The sequence below is a fragment of the Vicia villosa genome, linkage group LG7 (genome assembly GCF_029867415.1).
Source record: "Vicia villosa cultivar HV-30 ecotype Madison, WI linkage group LG7, Vvil1.0, whole genome shotgun sequence".
NCBI lineage: Eukaryota > Viridiplantae > Streptophyta > Magnoliopsida > Fabales > Fabaceae > Vicia > Vicia villosa.
Genome location: NC_081186.1, coordinates 76,441,866 through 76,465,163, shown reverse-complemented (window position 1 = coordinate 76,465,163; position 23,298 = coordinate 76,441,866). Strand labels below are relative to the sequence as shown.

The following is a 23,298-nucleotide window of genomic DNA, read 5'->3' as shown; positions in this document are numbered from 1 at the left end:
ATTGGTTTGTATGATAGAAATAATTAGTCTGTATGTTTTATGAACTTGTATGGAAATATATGTTGAAATGGGTATAAAAATATGCTATATGATTTTTGTATGTTGAAATTAATTACAAATATATGTTGAAATGGGAACAAATATATGCTGAAATTATATAAATATATGCTGAAATTTGTAAAAATAGAATATACTTTTTATTTTTAGTAAACTGAATTTTTATTTATTTTATAAAACAAAATATTTTATTATTATAAAAAACAAAATATTATTATTATTTGTCAAAACAGAATATATTTTTTATTATATGTTAAATAATTAAATATTATATTTTAGAAAACAAAATATTATTACCCACTATTATTAAGCTAAACATAAATATTGTATTACTGACATTTATTACTATTTTTAATATATTTATGATTGTTATGATTTATTATATTTATATTATTTTAAATATTTATAATTTAATATTTAGAATAATGTAAATATATTATTTTTTTATTAGCTTATTTACTGTTTACCAAGTGATTTCCACCCTGCAAGTTTTAATCTTTTTCTGCTCTGCTCTGAACCACCCTGCACTCCTGCACTCTCTACTCTGTTTTGCGTGTAATTCTAGTAAAGGACTTGCGGGGTGCTTTTCACCTGGCAAAATTGCGAAGTGAAAACCACCTGGCAAGCTTGCGAAGTGCATTTCCCCTTGCAAAAAGTTGCGACTAACGTTTTTGCGAGGTGTTTTGTCCACCCCACAATTGTTACGTTGCATGGTGATATTTGCATTTGCGGGGTGCTATTCACCTGGCAAATTGATGTTTTTTTTTGTAGTGAGGTGATGCAATTGAAGTAGTTACGGCGAAAATAAGGCAGATCAATGCGATGTTCCGTTTCATTTGAAAAGTGAGAGAGTTTGTGTTTCCGGTGACGAAAGGTTTAATGAAAGGGTTTTATATAGAACTTGGTTGCCGGTGACGATGGAGAAATGGTGTTTGATGAAAGGGTTTTATATAGAAATTGGTTGCGGGTGACGGAGAAATGGCGCCAGAGAGAATGGGTCCCATGTTTGAGTGGCTTAATTTGAACACGCATATTACTTATTCATTTTAGTATCAAGTGTGAAAAGAATGTTTCTATTTCAGTGTATACTAGTAAAGGACCCGTGCGCCCGCACGGGTTACGTAAAGTCGGTATAAATATTAAATAAATATAATATGGTTAAAGAATTATATTAAAATATATATTAATTAAGCGAAATAATTTCTTCAATGATGATTATCATATCAATATTAATTTAATTTATCAATTTGTAGTTGTTTTCAATGATGATATTTATGTGGGATAAAAATTAAAATAATATTAGAGATAATTAATTATTATTGTTGATTACAATTTTAACTCTGAAAAAATATAGTTCTTGATAAAAAGTAAAAAAAATAAATAAAAATTGAGATAATGTTGTTATTATGTACTATCATTATCAACAATTTTTATGGGCTCCCACCCCTAGTATGCCTGCCCGCCTTTTTTTTCCGCAGACGCACATTATCAACAATTTTTATGGGCTCCCACCCCTAGTATGTCTACCCGCCTTTTTATGAGCATGATTCAAATTGCAAATTCAAATTATCAAAATAAAAAATTGCAAAAAAAAATTATAACATCTATATAAGTCAAGAAACAAAAAATAATGAAATGACGTATTATAATTCAATGCAACACATTTAAATATCATTATTTAACTTTAAATATATATTTAATTTGATTTATCAAAGAAAAATTTGTACAAAAGATGTATATTATTAATATGGGTTTTTCTAACCTATGCAACGTTGTATAGTATAAGAGACAATTAATACACCATTTTTTAAAATATAAATGACTATATTAATTATTATTTATGTTGATTGGGAGAGAGAAAATATAAAAGATTGTTTTTCAAAAGAAAAATAATTAATATGATTTAATATGATACTTTATATGGAAGTAAATAATGTATTAATTACACTTATCCTATGCAATGTTGCATAGGTTAGAAAAACCCTATTAATATTAATGTTACTTATCACATATATGTCGTTAAATTCTCATATTTGTGTTAGCTACTCGTACCGAATAAAAAGTACTAATGTAATAAAATAAAAACAACAAAAATATTTAATTCAAATTGCATATTCAATAACAAAAATAGAACATTTATTAAATAAAAAATAACGTATAATTTTATTTATAATCTTGACAGAAAAAGATTTGTATACCAACTCTTTCTTTATATTTGATATATTTAATGAAATGAATATAAATTAGAATTAATGTCAAATAATTTTTTATAGATATTAAAGAAATGAATATAAATTAGAAGTAATGCCAACTATTTTCAATGGGAAATATACAATAATGTGTATTGAAAGGTGTTATATGCATTTAATTTTTAATTTTTAATTCTATACAAAATCTTTTTTGTATGTTTATTTACAATTATTTTATATTGATTCCTCTATTTGAATTTGAATTATGTCAAGGTACTATATATTTGTTGATATTGTATGGAAGGTAGAGAGTTATATAAATTTCACTTTCTATGATTAATTAACCGTAATGATTACTTTTAGATATTGGAATTGATTGGAAAACTTGTACCATGCAAAAGAAATAATGATTGTTTTTAGATTGAAATAAATAAATTGAAAAATCATATTTAATTTATGAATTAAATCAAATCCTAATCCTTTTTTAACTCTCCATTGAACTTCAGTGAATCATACATTTAATTTATTGGAATTTAAGATGGTCCTCCGAACCATGAAGACACTTTATTTTTGGTGAAATTTTTATATGAGAGAATCGTAGTCAAGCTCTCCCGTGAAATCTTATCCTTCCTTTTTGAAATTTTACGTGAGAAAATTGCAATCCCAATTTTAAACTCTTCCGTGAAATTCATATACCGATTTTTTTTCAATTTAATATATTAAAAGTTTTTCTTAAAGAATTAAATATGAGGATGTACACTACTTATATATAATATTTTAATAAATAGTAAATAAATATATAATAGTTGATATCTTGGCCTTTTGTTTTAAATATAAAAAAGAAATAAATTTGTGTCTTTCATAAAAAAATTTGTTTATTCATCCATCATAACTTTCTCATGTTTTTTAATAAAAACAAATATATGTATCAACTTTTAGAATAAATGTTAACATCTTATCATAAATAAATGCTAACATTTTTTCATGTCAATTTTATTTTTATTTGTATCATGTTATAATAATATATATCATTTTTTATCAGGTATATGATATTTTTGCTTAAAAAATTTATAAAAGAAATTATACTTAATTGATTGAAACAATTTTTATAGAAGCAAATTATTGTTGCCTATAAAATTGACACTCTAAATCAAAAACAAATTTGAAAATCAAAATAAAATTGAATTAATTAATTTAACGTTTTATTAATAAGTATTTATATGAATTACATATATAAGAAAATTAAAAAAAATATATGGATTATACCATATTATATTTTGGTAATGTAAGAATATTCCAATTTTTTTAAGATAATTTACATCAAATATTAAATAAATATTTTTTATCTATTAGTTTGAAATTAAAACTAATCATCAGAAATTCTTATTAGAAGGAGTTAAGTATTTTTTTTCTTGTATTAAGTCATAATATTAAATATAATTATTTTCTTTTAATTTATGATATTTTTTTAAGATAAATTTATAAAAAATCATACTTAATTTATTAAATCCATTTTTATAGGACCAAAATGATCTTGTTATTTTTTGTGTATTCACCCATTGTTATCGTCCATGTAAAATATTCATTTATAAAAAATTATTGCCTTCCGATTTCTTATTATCATTGAATAAATATTTTTCTTATTATCATTCAATTAATATTTTCATATTCTCATTCAATTATTGTCTTTTTTTCATATTCTCATTCATTTTTCATATTCTCATTCAATACCAAAAGACAATTGCAATTTTTGAAAAAAAACAAATAATTAAGAATGTTAATTAAATAGCCGTAAAAAGATTCTATGGATTAATGTCATTATTGATATAGACCTAAGAATTGTTTAGAGATTAATGAGATAATTTGGGTATGAAAAATAACCTTAAATCGGCTATTGATTTTCTTATATAGATAGTAGATAATTTGATGGTCTTATATATTAAAAATTAATATATATATATATATATATATATATATATATATATATATATATATATATATATATATATATATATAATAACACCCTAAATTTTTAAAGCAATATTTAGAAGATAATACTCATTCTATACTCATATAATATAACAAAATATTTAATAAAAATAAAAAATAAACAAAATATATCTCTCTCAATGGAATGATCTGTAATTAAACTTTTTCACTTTCTATTTCTCATATATATTTTTTCTTTTTCAAAAAAAATAAAGTAAGAGTAATGTAGAAAAATGAAAAGTTAAGAGTTTAGAAAAATAAAGTGGGAAAAATTAAAACCTTTCACTTTATTTATTAAAAAAACTAAATCTTAATAATTAAAACTAACGACTCTTAATTAACAATAATAATTAATAAAAATAATCTTAATTATTTTTATATTGAATTTTTCAAATCAAGTAAGAAATGACATTTCACCATTTAATTAAAAATTAAAGAAAAATAAATAAAAGAAGTAACCATAAGGAAGGAAAGAGAATGCAGTGATGTAAATTTTGTGTGCAGCAACGTAAAAATAACTTTTTATCTCCAAAAACACTTATAAAAAGTGCTTATTTCAATCCAAAATCATTTTTTCTTTCTCTGATTTATGTCTTCTCTATTGTAATAAAATCAAGTAAACACCGTACTCTCTTTCTTATCTCATTAAATCAACTCCACTTTTCTTTGTGGTCGTTAATATCCATGATGCAGTCAAATTTTCCACTCTTTGTCACTGCAAAAAAATACATTAATGAATTAAAGGTAAGGAAACTGAATGCAGATGATGGTGCAAATCACAAATCTATTATAAAGCAAAACTTTTGTCTTCACGTATCTGAATTTAAAATCCTGAAACAAACAAAAATTATATTAGAGAATCAGCAATTAAAATTGAAAATCATATTCGTAGATATGCAGAATAGTAAGATCTGAAGTTAAGCAGAGCAACTGAATGATGGCAGAGCAATGAATGAGGAGCAAAGGAAGAGAATAAAAAATTGAGAATCAAAGAGTGAAGAAGGTGGAAATAAATAACAGAGAATGAAAGAAGAAAATGTGATGCAAAGAGATAGATGGACGGACTCATACAATGGTTCAACAATTTCCAATACACTAAACCGTAAAAGCAATAAAAATATTGTTGGGTATGGAATAAAGCAAATGGGTTTAGGGTTGAACTTGTGGATGAGAGATGCATTATGTAGTTATTATAGGATTCAATAGGCAAACGAAATTGAATGAGAGGAATGGAAAAGATATGCAAATTTGAAATTATGCAGACTTCACTTGGCTCTATGTCTGCATGACCCAATGAAAATGCAGCGATGCAATAAAAAAGCGTGTTCCAATAAAGAAGTTTTGCATTAAATTGGATGTTGGAATGTAATCATGATTAGAAAATTTATTTATTAATTAAAATATTAAGGGAGATGCAATTACATCTATGTTCCCGTTTATCACCCTCAAAATAGTGATTAAAGGGATAATTATAGAATTTCATATGTATTCTACTTTATTATTATATTAAAAGTAGAATTGTTTACTATCAACTCAAATTATCACGCGGTTATCTAAAATAAGCGAAGCTTATATAGATTAATTACTTCCATAAAAGTAAATAAGATAAAATTTTAGGTAATTTCTTATTGTCATTGTTGGTGCTTCATTTATACTTTATAATTTTAATTACTCAAACAATATTAAAAATATGTAGCATTTGGTTTAACACTACAAATAACGGGACAATTATAATCCTTTTAAATTAAAGTTTAAGTTTTCTTCATATTTGGAAATTATATCAAAGTTTTTTTTATTGGGAAAGGCATTTATATCCAAAAAAAATTGTATGTTCGGTTTATATTTAGAGAATTTCTTTATCCACCTCCCTATGGAGGGTCACCCCTAGCGAAAAACCCAAATTACCCCTGCTTCGGAAATGAACTTCTGAAGCGCTTTTTTTTTAAAAAAATTTCCTTAATTCGGAAGTTCATCTCCGAAAACACCTCATGGGGGGTGCGTTCGGAGATGAACATCCGAAACACCTCATGGGGGGTGAATTCGGAAGCTCATTTCCGAAATATGCAAAAACTGTGTTTTTTTTTATGTTTTTTCTTAAACAGTCTCGCATTTTAATTAAACGCAAACGCCAAATAAAATATGCGACATATAAGCAGAAAATACTAATGCGATAAATAAAATCCAAATAACATATACAAGCCGAACAAAATAGTAATAGTGTGCGCAATATACAATCCGAAAAAAATAAATATACATCAGATAGTTTACTCTTGAGTTCGGCTCTGATCTCCATCGTCTCAGAAGGTGGTTAGGTTCCCTAACCGACGTAGTTACTAATTGGGTAGGAAAATTCAAGTTCGTGCTAATCATTTTCAGTTACGGTCAATTGGGAAGATAAAAGTGGTGTAGATCCTTATCAGCCACTCGCAACTGTATATGATTAGCAGAAACTTGAATTTCCCTGTCTGATTCGTGCTGGTTGGTTGCCATTTTTTTTCAATCACATCCGAATCATTTTATTTCTGTTCTCTTTGAGTTCGGCTCTGATCTCCATCGTCTCAGAAGGCGGTTAGGTTCCCTAACCGACGTAGTTACGAATTGGGTAGGAAAATTCAAGTTCGTGCGAATCATTTTCAGTTACGGTCAATTGGGAAGATAAAAGTGGTATAGATCCTTATCAGCCACTCGCAACTGAATATGATTCGCAGAAACTTGAATTTCCCTGTCTGATTCGTGCTGGTTGGTTGCCATTTTTTTTTCAATCACATCCGAATCATTTTATTTCTGTTCTCTTTGAGTTCGACTCTGATCTCCATCGTCTCAGAAGGCGGTTAGGTTCCCTAACCGACGTAGTTACGAATTGGGTAGGAAAATTCAAGTTCGTGCGAATCATTTTCAGTTACGGTCAATTATCAGCCACTCGCAACTGAATATGATTCGCAGAAACTTGAATTTCCCTGTCTGATTCGTGCTGGTTGGTTGCCTGACATGTTCCTGTAAACAATTGAAATCGATTAATATGCGAGACAAATGAAAAAACAAAAAAAAATGAACTTCTGATACAGTTCGGAAGTTCATTTCCGAAAACTGGGATGGAGGTGTTTTCAGAAATGAACTTCCGAAACACCCCTTCGCAGAACTTCTCTGCAACCTCCAATGGCAGACCCCTAAACCAAACATCAAACTTATGTCTACACATTCTAAACATCCTAAATATCAGTATAAACCTAACCTAATACATTTTTTTGTTATTTGTAAACACCCTAATATACATTTTAATCATAGATCTAAAAATCAAAATACTTACCGATTGAATGGATTGGAGGACTTTTGAATGTAATAGAGCAAGTAGATAGAGGCTTTGAGGTAGCTTGGAACTAATTTGCACAAAAATCTCTTGGGGTGTGAGTTTGGAAGAAGTTTAGGGTAAATGATTTGGGGGAGGGGGCTGTTTTGCTTAATCTGAAAAACGCAGACTATTTCGGAAATGAACTTCCGAAAAGGTGTTTTCGGAAGTCTATTTCCGAAATAAGTCAAATTTTAAAAAAAAAGACGCTTTCGGAGATGCATCTCCGAAAACAACTTTTCCTTGCATTTCGGAAGTTCATTTCCGAAGTCAGGGGTATTCTGGGTTTTTCACCAGAGGTGACCTAGAAGGTTGGGAGGTGGCCAAAGAAATTCTCTATATTTATCTATAATTTCATAAGTCATGTTATGTTGAGTCGGTCCCTTTATTTTCTGTCAGTTAGTTAGCGGGTGTTTCAGTAAAAGCTATTAACATTTTATATGCATTGAGGACCAAGTATTTAGGAGGCAATTACTATGTATCTGGTGTAGTATATTACTGCATCTGAATTATGAATAAAGTAGTTTTTGAGCTTGGCATTTTATTTGTTAATTTTGACAAATGTTATCAAAGCAGTTATATAAAAACTGACAACAATCTAGTGATTGAGAAGGGAAACACAAATAGAGTAATCAAGGGAGGATCTCCGAGGAGGGTAAACATAGAGAGAACCGAGAGACAATTATAGAAAGTGAGCATGTTCCAAAAGAACTAAGAATGGGTGACGCATATTTCGCGAAGGCTTGCATTCCGATCTTTGATGGAGACTATGATCACTGGAGTCTCTTGATGGATAACTTGTTGCGTTCCAAGGAGTATTAGAAGGTAGTGAATGAGGGCTTCACAGGACCGGCCGCAGGATCAACACCAATCGCAGAACAAAGTAAAGCTTCGGAGGAAATGAGGTTAAAAGATTTTAAGGCCGAGAATTATCTATTTAGTAGCATAGATAAAATTGTCCTTAAGACAATTACAAAGAATTACAAAGAAGAGAACAACCAAGGAACTTTAGGAATCCATGAAAACCAAATTTCGAGGCAGTGCCAAGGTTAAGAGAGCCCAACTTCCTGCTTTAAAGAGAGATTTTGAGGTGTTGGAGATGAAGGAAGGAAAGACGATTAACAATTACTTTGGCAGAGCAATGATTTTTTCTAATTCCATGAGAAATTATGGAGAATTGGTTGAAGAGGTGAAGATTGTTGAGAAAATACTTAGGACTCTAACGGACTAGTTTAATTATTGGTGTGATTGATAAAAGAGTCTAAGGATCTGGATGAATTGACTGTTGATGAGCTACAAAGCTCTTTGTTGGTGCACGAACATAAGCTGGTTAGGAAAACGGTCACAAATGATCAAGCTCTAAGGGTTTGAGTTAAGTATAATAGAGGAAGGAGCAGAGGCCGTGGTAATTATCAAGGAAGAGGTAGAGAACGCAATAGTTCAAAAAGGAAGGAAACGATTGAATGCTTTTATTGCCATATATTAGGCCATTACAGGAACGAGTGTCCTGAGTGGTCCCATCAGGCGCATTACACAAGTGAGTTCAGTGAAGAAATATTGTTGATGGCTATAGAGAACAGTGAGCATCATGAGGCTCTATGGTTTTTAGACTCAGGTTGTAGCAACCATATGATGAGCAACAAATGTTGGTTTATACACCTTGATGCTTCTTTTGCTTGCAATGTCAAGTTAGGCAATGGCATGAAGTTGGAGGTTCTTTGCAAAGGGAGCATAAAGGTGAAAATCGATGGTTATTACTGGTTCAGATCACGCGTCCATTCAGCGACCTAAGAAACAATTAGAGGCCTCATTTCACATGAAAGATCTGGGTAATCTACATTATTTTCTTTGTCTTGAGGTTCTTTCTACATCCAAGGGAATCTTTCTTCATCAACACAAATATGCTACAAATTTGATTTCTATGGCCGGTCTCGAATTGGCTAATTCAGTAAATACTCCTCTTGAGGTTAATGTTAAATATCATCGTGATGATGGTGATCTTTTGCCTGATCCTTTATTGTATCGTCAATTTGTGGGTAGCCTCAACTACTTGACTATTACTTGCCCTGACATATCTTTTGTTGTTCAATATGTAAGTTAGTTCATGCATTATCCTCGCCATCTTCACTTGGTTGTGGTTCGTTGTATAATTCATTACTTCAAGGGAAGCTCTCATCGTGGTTTATTCTTTCCTACTAGAGTTGCTCCTAAATTGAGTGCTTATAGTGATGCTGATTGGGCAGGGTGTCTTGATACTCGACGATCTATCAAAGGTTGGTGCATGTTTCTTAGCTCTTCATTGATCTCATGGAAAAGTAAGAAACAAGTTAGAATATCTAAATCTTCTATTGAATTTGAGTATCGTGTCATGTCTGTTGCTTGTTCTAAAATAATTTGGCTTCGTGGTGTTTTGTCTGAACTTGGCTTTCCCCAAATAGAGTCAACTTCACTTTATGCTGACAATACAAGTGCCATCCAATCGTTGTGAATCCTGTTTTTCATGAACACATCAAACATACCGAAGTTCATTGTCATTCAATCTGTGACGCGTATGATGACCGACTAATATCAATTCCTCGTGTCAATACTCAATTGCAACTTGCAGATATTCTTAACAAGGTTGTTCCGCGTCCACATCATCAGTTTCTTGTTAGCAAATTGATGCTTATCGACCAGCAACATCAATTTGAAGGGGTGTGAATAAGAATTAGTTTGTTCATAGAATAAGGGTTTCTTCCTAAAATAAGAGAACAAATTAGAAATTGATTTGTTCTCATTAAATGTAACTATTTAGTGTAATTACCTGTATAGCCCTGTAAATTCTATTTATAATGAGAAAGACACCAAGCCAAGAATTATTGACATTGGCCTCCTCTCATGGTTGGCTGTGACTATGTAGAAATTTTAGTAAGAAGAAAATGGATGCTACTGTACCAGAGTCTTGTGAAATATTAAGTAAATCTCCACATCATCTCCTTAATCTCCATGTCAGCGCCATGTGTACCTAATGTGGTTATTTCATTTGACTTTGAGTGACACGACTAATAGAAAGGATAAACGTGTCACCTTTAGAAAGGTAAAGGATTTAATTGATCTTTTTAAAAGTTAAAGGACAAAAATAGACTCTAAGTTAAAAATAAGAGATTAAAAATAATATTTAACCATAGTTAAACCACACTATGATATTATGTTGAACTCTTTGTTCTCTTTGCAGTTGGATGTTACACAAAAACAAGTCATATCAAACATGTGGAAAAACAACACTCCATCCAAAAATCAATGTGTTCTAGTGACACACTCTATTAGATAAACTCCCACAAAAATTAACCTACGGAAAAGAGGAATAGTAGCTGACATGTTAATATCGTTTGTTCATTCTAAGGGATGCAATATGAAGAAAGCACACACCTTATATTCTCTTGCAACAAAGTCAAATACATTTATAACGAAATACATGAATGAATATGTATTATAGTAGACAACAGCCGTGAAGGTTCGTCTCGTGGCATACAAAAGTTGAAGGAGAAAAATTGCAAAAAAGGTAGGTTGTTAATATGGTTAGCAATTATTTGGAAAACATGATTGCTAAGAAATGACACAGTATTTAGAGGAAAACTGAATGAGATTTTGAAACTTTAACACAAAATACAAGTCACGTCATGGAGTTTGTTGATAAGTAAGAGAAAAAAGAAAAAAAACGAGGACAATTACTTCACTTAAATTTACAACTCACATTGAATCAATGTAATTTGAAAGAATATTTCACCCATTTTAATTAGTTTCTGAAATTAAAAAGAAAAATTATGATATTTTTAATCTAAATAACCAACCTTTCCAATTTATTTCCCAAAGTAATTTACATTTGGAGCTATTTTCCAAAATAATGCAATTTCAAATAAAAAAATTGAAACACATAGTTGTTGCTAGTTGAATCAACACATACATAACATTGTAAAAGTAAGAGGTGTCGTCACATGAATTGGTGATTGCATGTGGTATAACCAATCCAATTGGCGACTCCATACATGCATTCGGTACTAGTGCCAATTCAATTGACGCATGTGTGCAATATTAAAAGGTGACACCAATTAAATTGACAACAATGTCTTGAATGCTTTCTTTTACTATAAATAGAGATGTCTTCTAACATTCACTCAATCCCTCTTGTCATATTTATTCTTTTTTATCTTTACCATGATTGTTAAGAGAAATGAACATGTGTTCTATTTGAAACATTCAAAGTTCCGAGTATCTTGAAAGGAGTTTGAATATTTGGTTAAATTAATGATGGAAAAAAAATTAGAAGTATCAAGAGGATTGTTTCGTACATTTCAATTGTAGATGACAATAATACTATGCAACATATGTAGGTACGAGTTAAAGATGACACACATAGAGAATCCGGTGATGGTGATGTTGTTCGGTCTTCAAATTCTCAAATGCCTAGGGTGAATCAACGACAAGTGCAACGAATTAGGATAGTTATGGAGTTTGAAACTGTTGGCGGGTATTGACCAACCCAGTCGTCTTCATTAGTGTTTATTTTGTTTTTGTATGTAAAATAATTTAATTTTTTTTTTTTTTAATAAGGGATGATATATATAAAAAAAGAAACCGATACAAAAAGGGGAACAAGTTAGCCCCGAGATCACGAAAATCTAAAGAAAGGTATACCTAACCTATTCTTTACAAAATCATTCCGAATTCCCGGAGGAATGGAATCAAAATAAACGATAGCACTCGTGCCAAGCGCGAAGTTCGCCAAAAAATCGGCACAAGTGTTACCTTCCCTGTAGATGTGAGTGATGAATAAATGGGAGAGCCTATCATTAAGAGTACAATATCTCCAACGGTTTCTAAATATTAACGGAACTAACTTAAGGTTGGTGAAAGCTTTGACCACCACAGTAGAATCAGTTTCAATCCAAAGCTTGGACCAACCCCTATCTATACAAACCTCCATTGCTTTGATCACCGCGCCAAATTCAGCATGAAGAGAAGAGATGCCATGGAAACTATCAGCAAAGGCCAACAAAAAATTACCTCTGTGATCTCTGAAGATACCGCCCCCACCCACCTGCACCGAACCCGGAACGAAAGCTCCGTCACAGTTACATTTGGTCCAGCCAATTGAAGGAGGAGTCCAAATAACCTCTTTAATAACCGGCGCCTTCGGGGGAAGAATATTGACTTTGAATGCCTTTATGAACTGGAAGTCTAGCATACTAATGCGGGCAGATTTATTAGTACTGTTTCCTGCAATTTGAACCTGCAGCAAGATCCATTCCAGGGCAGAAGCCGAAGAGATTCTACGATTATGGTGCTTGGCTAAATTCCTCGAAAACCAGATTTTGTAGAGAGTATTGATGACCGCTGCACAAAGCACAACAGTGACTTGCGGAGATTTATTACTACTGCAAATATCCAACCAACCGACAATAGAACCTGGATTGTTGCGAATGTTGAATTTAATCATAAGCTGATACCAAATGTAATTAGCGAACTTACAGCTGAAAAGAAGATGATTGAAAGTTTCAGCTTCTTCCAAACAGAGACAGCATGGAGACGGCAGCGAGATACCTTGTTGCATAATTAAATCGTCGGTGGGAATTTTTTGGTGAATCATTTTCCAAATCAGAATGGAGCGACTCGGAGGGATGTTTCGAAGCCACACTGCCTTGCTCCAATTACAGTTCAGCACAGGCTTAACCTTGAAATTGTACGCATCATTGAGCTCCAGCACTCCCGAGGTATTGTTCCGCCAGAAAAGAAGGTCTTCATCATCAGCGCAAGGGGTTGAAGGAGGCAGCCTCGAGGAGAGGAAAGGAAACCAGATAAACCAGTCCTCCGGAATATTCCAATTACCATTATCAACCAGGGCAGCAATACGAATGTTCGGATTTATACCTTTTTGACAAAGAAATTCAATGTTGGTGTCATTAATGAGCGGATCCCCAGTCCACGAGTCAGTCCAAAAGTTAATACGAGTTCCCGAACCAAGGCACCAACCAGAATTGCTAAACAGATTGGTGATCTCACCTTTGATGCCAGTCCATAACGACGAGAAAATGTGATGACGGATAAAACCATATGCCTTGCAAACTCTATTCTTGATCAGGATGGCCCAATCCTCTTTGCTGTTAATAAGCTCCCACAGAAGCTTCAAATTAGCTGCCTCATTCAAGCTAACCAAAGAGCGAAGCCCAAGACCACCTTGCGAGAACGGGAGACACGATTTCTTCCAAGAAACGACGCACATCTTCCTAATACCAATGCTGCCAAACCAAATAAAATTTCTGCAAGCCCTTTCCAGCTTTCTAAGGTTCGAAACCGGCCAATTATAGACATTGATGGAATACATGATCATGCTATGAATGACGTGCTTAACAAGCGTGAGACGGCCCGCCATAGAAAGACAAGCTCCTTTCCAAGATGTCATCTTTGACAGAATACGGTCCACAATAGGAGCTATGTGAAAATTCTTAACCCTTCCTTTAAACAGAGGAACTCCGAGATACGAGAAGGGGAAAGAGCCAAGTTGAAAACCTGTGGACGCGAGAATGCGATTCCTTCTCCTGATAGAAACCGCACCACAGTAGAGAAAAGATTTTGCAGTGTTTATGCATTGACCAGAGATTTTGGCATAGGAGCTGAAAATATCCTTTAAAGTCTTGACGTTCGAAAACCTTCCCGAACAGAACAACATAATATCATCGGCGTACATAATATGAGAGGGAACCCAGTTATTCCTCGAAGCCTTGATAAGATCCAAACAACCATTACGCACCGCTTTAGAAATGCTCCTACTCAGGACCTCTTCCGCCAAGCAAAAGAGAAGCGGAGAAAGGGGATCTCCCTGCCGCACACCTCTAGCACAGTTGAAAAAACCATGGAGATTACCATTGAAGCAGATGGAAACAGCAGCCGACGAGAGAATCGTCTTAATCCAAGAACAAAAGGTATCACAAAAACCGAAACACATAAGGACCTTTAAAATGAACTCCCAATTGATGGTATCAAACGCTTTCGAAATATCCACTTTGAGAGCAATGTTGCCAAAAGCACTTTTGTTGTCTAACACATTAACGACTTCCGAGGCAAGACAGATGCAATCGCGAATGTTCCTACCATGTATGAAACCACGCTGCTCTTTTGAAATGAGGGTGGGAAGAATAGAAGAGAGTCTAACAGCAATAATCTTAGTAATGATCTTGAACTTGAAGTTAGAGAGCGCTATCGGCCTGTACATATCCATAGAGCAAGCCTCCGGCGATTTCGGGATGAGAATAATCTTGCTAACATTATAGTTGGGAATAATCCAACCATGCTTAAAAAATTGAATTACCGCTGCACAAACATCATCCTTGATAATACTCCAGTAGGTGTGATAGAAAATACCGCCAAAACCATCCGGACCCGGAGCACTGTTTTTATTCAGACTAAAAACCGCATTACGAATCTCATCCTGAGAAGGCAACATAGTCATAATATTGTTCATGGAAGAAGTAACCAGGGCGGGAATAACCTCCTCGACCAAAGAGAGATCCTGCGGGGAACCTGCAGCACCAAAAAGATTAGTGAAAAAATTAACAGCAATATCCGCCATTTTATCTTTATCAGTGATGTGTTGATCCCCCTGCATCAATAAAGAAATACTGTTATTTGAACGTCTAATTTTCGCCATCCTATGAAAGTAGGCAGTGTTTCGATCGCCCTCCGAGAACCACTCCAAATTGGCTTTTTCAGCCCAGTAAGCTTCCTCCTGCTTGAGAACATTATCTAAGTCAATTTGCGCTTCCTTCTCCTTAACTCGGAGCGAGGAAGAGTAACCGCCAAGACAAATCTGCTGCTGTATAGAATCCAAATTACTCTTAAGAATCTGGACTTTTTTATGCACATTACCAAAGACCTCCCAGTTCCAAAGCTTGAGAGACTTCTTGAGGTGCTGTAGCTTTTTGGCAAGAATCCACATGGGGCAGCCCACCAAATTGATAGACCAACAGTCTGAAATCAACTGGTAGCAAGATTCATTCAAGGTCCACATAGAAAAGAATCTAAAGGAAGATTTATGCCAGCTGTTGTTGAAGTCACAATCCACCAGCAGTGGGTGGTGATCAGACCGATACCTGGGGAGAACCACGACGCCCAAGGATAAGCTTGCATTGCACCAATTATAGTTACCAAAAGCTCTGTCAAGCTTTCTCTCTACTGAAGCTCTACCGTCACGACCATTGAACCAAGTATAAAAACTACCTTTAGAAGGAATCTCCATAAGGTGATTGTTATCCACCCAATCTTTGAATTCATTTATCGGGGTCATATACGGCAGGCAGGAACCTCTATGCTCGTGAGCACCAAGAATAGCGTTGAAGTCGCCGACAAAACTCCAAGGAATATTAACAGAATTAATGCTAGAGAGGTTATCCCAAAGGCCTCTTCTTTTGATATGACAGGTGGAAGCGTATATCGCGGCAATGCCAATGGTTAGATTATCCGATTGGTAAGTGAACGCAACATGTTGGTCAAAGATACTATGAATAGATGGATCAAGGTGATCTTTACATATGCACCAGATGTTGGGAAGCCGAAGATTTCTACAATTGACGGCGAAAATCTTCATATGTAATTTATTCCAAAAGTTGGAGGGGAAATTGGATTGCGCCATCCAGGGCTCTGCTAAATTAAATATACTTACAAGTATAAAGAAGTTTTACGCATCAAACCGTTAATTTGTTAAAATTATTTAACTTTTATTTCAATTTCTATTAAAATAATTATTTTGAATGTAATTTGTTAAAATTATTTGAATTTTATTTCAATTTCTATTAAAATAATTATTTTGAATGATTACTGATGATATGTAAAAAATTTTATAGTGATAGTATACACCAATTAATCTCAGTTAAAATCATGAAAATTGTAGTTATTTGGATAAAAAACTCACAAATTAATTAATTTTTTTTTTTAATGTTTTTGGGCGGCGACGATGTGTTTCACTTCCCTCTCTCTTTGAAGAAGAAGAAAAAGAAGAATGCGACGCAGAGGAAGCAGTTCACGGCAGAAGAAGAAGCCATCTTCAGGTTGTTAGTTTCTTTCCATTCCCATTTTTATCTATTCTCTTTCTTATGCATATAAACCGAAGTGTTACCTTTTCTACTTTTTCCCCTTTTTGATTTTGAATCGTTAATGTTTCATTATACCTTATAGTTAACGTCTCAAATGATAGAACTTTTTGTTTCTATTTTTCTTATTATGATTATTGGTTTTCAGTATATGTCTTGTTTGAGCATGTAAATTCTAATGCTCGTTATTGTTTTTGGGTATTTTGCTGTTAAATTTGCAGAAGATGAAACCAAATCCCAACACAATGCTGAAGGTGGAAACAAATTTCAATCACCTAGTGTTCATGGTTTTGATTATATTATGCGCAACGTCATTTACTGAGTAAGATCATTTTACTTGCGAGTGATCGATTGATGCTAATGCTTGATTGATTTCAGGATCATTGACGGAAATATCTAGGAATGCTGTGGGAAAACTTCTACGCCGTGCTAATAAAGGTAGCACTTCCAAGAAGAAGACTACGGTTGGTCTCTCTCGGTGACTTTGTTACGTAGTTTAACTTGATTGATTGCGTTTGGAATTGTATAATCATGGCCGGATAAAGTTCTTCTGATTTTGTTATAGGTTGATTTTGAACCAGAACAAAATGGTACTCGAGTCTTGGAACCGATTGTCCCACCAAAAACTTCACAAGTTGAACAATGTAGTAGAAATTCTATTGGAAAGGATTCTGCGGAAGAGAAATGTGCTCGTGTAAGTTTAGATGAGGGATTCGCGGATAAAAGGGAAGAACTGGATGATTCAGATTGGGAAGACGGTACAGTTGCCATGGATGATCTTCCCATGACAATTGAATTGAATGTAACCCTTGATTCATCTCTAAAGAAACAAATACGCCGAGCTTCTGCTGAAGACAAGGTCAGTTGTTATCTTTGAACGTCACTAGAGTTGGCTTTGGTGTCAATAAAGTTTAGCCAGGTACTAAATTATTTTTCTTTTTGAATTCTTTAGGAATTGGCTGAACTTGTGCACAAAGTTCATTTGCTTTGTTTACTTGCTCGGGGAAGATTAATAGACCGTGCTTGTGATGATGTTTTAATTCAGGTGAACTATTACTGACATTTTTAGGCAGATGAAAAGTTCTTCTGAATGAAAAAGAAGAAAAAAAATCAGTGTTGCTTTGCTATTATGCGTAATATCATTTTGTCATCATTCATGTGCTTCCCTAACATTCCTATTTTTGTGATAATCAATAGCTCAATTCTTTACTCTGATTTTTTCACTGCGTTTTAAAATCAGTTGTTAATGTAGGGCTTTCCAAATGATATTTTCATTTTTGTGTATACTCTCTGTTTTAACGTTTTTTCAGCCCAGAGAAATGGGAGTTAAGTTGTGCATTTCTTGATATGGCAGGCTTCTCTGCTTTCTCTACTTCCAGCGGACTTGCTCCACCTATCAAAAGACACAAAACTCACTTCAAAAGCTCTACATCCTTTAATCTCATGGGTATGTTTTGATTTAACTAGTGTACTGTATACTTATTATTTTGTTTCATTTACTGGCTGGTCTTGGCCCTTGGGTGGGTTTGTGCTATATCACTTGTTATATATTGTTTGATTCCTTGTGTGTAACACTTGCAGTTCCATGACAATTTTCATGTTAAATAATAAAAACTATACAAATGGAGAAAAGTTACCACACTTTGCTTTGGCATCTGCTTTAGAATTACGTGAAGGTAATTCTGAAGAGGTAGATCTCTTTTAATAGAAGCTTTGTTGTTTTTGTATTTACTGCATGATATATACTTTGCTGGAGTCCTAGTTTTTCTTTTAGTAAGTTTTTGATAGGTTTGATAGATGAGGAAGTTAGAATAACTTAGTTGGTAGTTGGGGGCCCACAGATAAAATAGTTATATACTTAGAGCTGTTGGACTGGGATGATTAGAGAAATAAGTCATGTTGCTCATAAATAACAAAAGGGATGAGAGTTAGAGGTATCTTGTCATTTGAAATACTTGGTGCATTTGAGCATAGGAGATGCAGACCCCTGAATTTTTGTAATCTATACTGTATTGAGAGGAATTCTTCCCTAATTCTTCTAAATTATAATTGAGATACTAGTTCCTATCAGGTTCGTATTCGTTGCTATAAGTTTAGCCAGGCGTTAAATGGTTGAAAGTGCAGGTTCTGTTCCTTATTCTGTTTCAAAATGAAATGGTTTGATGGTCTTTGAACCATCCTCTTCATCTGCTTATAGTGAAAACGAAATGATTTTTTTGATGCAGATTGCAGCTTCATCGGTGGCACTATTTAGAGCTTTAAATCTTACAGCCAGGTATTCCACAAGATCTCGGAACGATATCTTTCTTTAGTTCATCAACTTTTATTATACTTGTCTGAAAATTTTGTATGTTCAATTATTCGATAGTAATGTTAATACCAACCTTTCCGTCTCATTGGAAATTCCATGGTATTATATAATTTATATTGTTGAATTCCAAATGAATGAAGCAGCCCTTCCAAAATGGGCTTACATGAGTTATTCACTCCCGTATCCTCTCATGTCTTGTAAGTTTTAACCACCTGCAGGATTTCACATTTTATTATTTGGGATGCGAGTGTAATCTTCAAACAGTGATGTTGTATATGATGAAATGAATCTAAAACGGAAAGATAACAATAATAATATAACAATTATATTTTGATCTTCATGGTGAAAATTTTGTAGAATTATAAAGTTCTAATTCAAGAGGTATATAGCCAAGTCAGAAGCCTAGTTTTATTGAAGAGATAAGACAAAATATGCCTACTATAAGGTTTGGAAGAAAATATGCAAATATATGGAGTTTTCTTATTGAAGACATATTTCAGGTTTGTCTCCATTTTGGATGTTTCACCTCTTAAACCAGATCAATCCTTTAGACCAATTGCAAGTGGATCTAGTAAGGGGATATTTAATACTTCAACACCAATGATATCTAAGCAAAAGTTGGATTTTAAGTCACCTAAAAAATCACTGTCTTGTAAGAGAGAGAAACTATGTGAAAGCTCTCTTGGTCATTCACGGAAAAGTAAGAAACGCATTGCACTGAGCGATATGGATCAGTCTATAGATTTGAATTGTATGGTGGCAAACTTCCCAAGTTCTGAGGCACAAATCAGTGGCCCTGAATCACATATAATTGACAAATCTCATAAATCAAAGAGGAGGGGGATCTTGAATTTGAGATACAGATGGAAATGGCCCTTTCTACCTCAGCAATTGAATGTGTTAAGACTAAAGAAGAGTCCGGTGAAAATATTGAATCGTCAAATTTTTCTTGTCCATCAAAAAGAATAAAAAGAGTTATAGGTGAAGAATCTTCAACCTCTCCCCAACTAATTTCTACAGCAGTTGGATCAATGAGAGTAGGATCTCCTTTATATTGGGCAGAAGTATATTGCAGTGAAGAAAATTTGACAGGAAAGTGGGTGCATATTGATGCTGTGAATTTGATTATTGATGGAGAAGACAAGGTCGAAGCTATGGTTGCTGTGCGCAAATCATCTTTGAGACATGTTGTTGCTTTTGCTGGGCAGTGGGCCAAAGACATGACCCGCAGGTTTGATATTTTCTACTTTGTATATGTTCAGCATGAATGCAGTGATGGTTTGTAACTTCGTTAACACCAGTCAATTTCTTGATAGCTTTGTGTAAACACTTGCTTGTTTACTGCTTAAGTTGCCACTTTATTTGTTTATGGAAATTTCTCATATTTTTAGAATAACATGCAATTCTGTGACAAAATCTTATTGAAAACATTATTGACAACTAACAGAAAGGCAGCACATGGAAATGTTTGACACGAACAAGTATTACGGATTTCTATATGTACCACACTTTTCCTTTTTAACGATATATATTTTCTAATTGGTGTTCTGTATTGTTTTAGCCCTTCTCGAATCTCCATGCATGCTAATTTTTAGCTTCCATAAGGCTGTAAAGTTACATTGCGTTGCCTGAAGATGCTAGTTCATATCGACACATTAGGTACTGTATGAATTGACACAGAATTGCATCACAACGAGTTAATTCAACATGGTGGGATTCAGTGTTGGCACCACTGAGAAACTTAGAGTCTGGAGCAACTGGAAGTTGGTTCATTCAAGAACAAGCCAATTCACTTCAACAGAAGCCAACATAAACGATTCTTTTCTTCCTACAAGGAGCTCTCTTGAGGATATTGAATTAGAAACCAAGACATTAACTGAGCCTCTTCCAACCAACCAGCAGGTATTTTCAAAAGTAACTTTAGCCAACATGATGATAGATATTATAGATAATAGTGATATTATGATATACGACTCTCCCTTTGCAGGCCTACAAAAGTCATCCACTTTATGCTATAGAAAAATGGCTTACAAAATATCAACTACTTCATCCAAAGGGTCCGATTCTGGGGTTTTGTTCAGGTCACCCGGTTTACCCTAGAACTTGTGTGCAAACTGTTATGACAAAAGAAAGGTGGCTCCGGGAAGGGCTGCAAGTGAAACCCAATGAAAACCCTGCAATGGTCTATTCTGGTTGACAGTGCTCAATATTGTTTTATATTTTGTTGTATATTTTTCCTATTTATATTCACATGTAATTGATTTGATATCCAAAAATTCATCCAGGAGCTTAAACGTTCAATTAAGCCTCAAAAAGTACAAGATTTTGAAGGGGATGACTGTAATGAATTAGGCCCAAATTCTATAAGCCCATTATAATTAATAGTAGTGAGTCATCATCCTTTAGAAGGATCTAGATAATAGAATTAGGTTATGCTTATGTTATAAATAGAGGGTTGGTGAATGTAATGAGGAATCAATGAAATGAAGGAAGAAATTAGTTTTAGAATTGTTATTATCTTTTTAGTGTAATTTTCTCTCTATTTCTCTTAGCCCCAAAGTTATGTTCATAACAATGACCATGGCTGCACCACTGATTTTAAGGAAAATATTAAACTTTATGGGAAGTGGCAACTAGAGCCATTAAATCTTCCTCACGCAGTGAAAGGAGTAGTTCCTAAGGTATTCTTTTTATGTTCTATGAGTACTCTTAATGTAGAGTGAAGGTATATGTTTGAAAGATAGTGTTCAACTGTTTACCTTTTGAAACTTCTTAAATAGACGTCACATGGTGCCTCATGTGATTTGCGCACTGGATGGAGACAATATCTGTTAGTTAGACATTCTTTAAATTTGGGTCTCGAATGGTAGATTTTGTTGCACCACCTACATGTTCTTAATGGACCAGTGCACAACTCTCAGATGAATACTATGTTCCGAGTTATCTTATTCCGTAAACAGTATGGTTGCAGTTGAAAAAGCCGTAACAATTTCACAACCAAGACAATAATTTGGAAACTAGATTCCTTAAGCCCAAACCTTTTATTATATTTCCAATTTTTAAAATAACACTTCAAACTCCCATTCTTTGTTCTGTGACTGTGTGCAAAGCTACAAGCAGTATTTTCTTTATACTGTTGCCAAGAGGCTCAAGATTGATTACGCGCCTGCTATGGTTGGTTTTGAATTTAAAAATGGCCGATCAAATCCTGTCTATGATGGTATTATGGTGTGTGCTGAGTTCTAAAATTGCTGTGTATGTGAATGTCTACATTGCATTCTATTTTTACAGTTTCATACACATGCTATAACTTGTTTTCTTCCTTTTTTCCTCAGGCATTCACAGAAGAAGACGAACGACGGAAAGCAGAAGAAAAGAAAAGAGATGAAGCACAAGCTCTTCGTGGATGGTACCAGGCTACCAGCTTCGTTCATCTATTGTAACTCGTCAAAGGTTAAACAATCGTTATAATAACAACAATTCGAGATCAGAGGTGGCAAATGCTGCCCATGATATGAATGGTAATGTGTCAAATGCCACAGTTTGTGGTAGTAATAACCAGAATCAGACCCCTGAAAACCATCAGATGGACAACCGTGATACCAATCTTGATGAATCGGTAAATATTTCAGTAAAAGACCTTGAGCATGTACTTTTGAAAGAGTACGAGAATTTTGACAAGGAAACTTTTTTACTCACAAAACGATGCCAATGTGGATTTTCTGTTCAAGTAGAAGAATTATAAATTTAAATGAAACACCTTCATGTTCATGATTTTTGGAGTCTTTTACCCTTGTTTTGTAGTCTCTAAAACTCATAATCATTTTTCAGTTAGAGACTTAGGATTAGATGTAAGATATATATAATCAAAACTATGACCAACACTAGTTTTTGCCAGCAAAGAATGTAAGCATGTTTACAATCTAAAGACTGAACCTCCATGTTTTTTTTAATACGTGGCTTTTTTCATGCTAGTTATTCATATTTATTTACTTAAAAGATATAATCAATGTATAAATTTGTAGTCTAATGAAATGGAATCACTAATTTACTTTTATTGCTCTAATTTTTACGTAATATTTTACTAAAGAGTATTTCAATCAGTACCTTTAAAACTTTACGATTTGTTAATTCTATAGCTAGTAACAAAAAAAAGTTCTAAAACCAAGTTTCAGTTAGTGTTCTTTTCTGTATAGTGTATTTTCTTGAATGGCGGTCAAGATATAAAAAAGAAAAAAAGTACACATTTTCAGTTATAATTTGACTAGGTAGATAAATATGAAG

At 33.4% G+C, this 23,298-nt stretch overlaps 1 pseudogene; it reads left to right on the top strand.

Moving 5' to 3' along the window:
- The first annotated feature begins 16,526 nt into the window (after positions 1–16,526).
- On the top strand, positions 16,527–22,583 carry LOC131620879 (DNA repair protein RAD4-like; annotated as a pseudogene).
- The last annotated feature ends 715 nt before the right edge of the window (positions 22,584–23,298 follow it).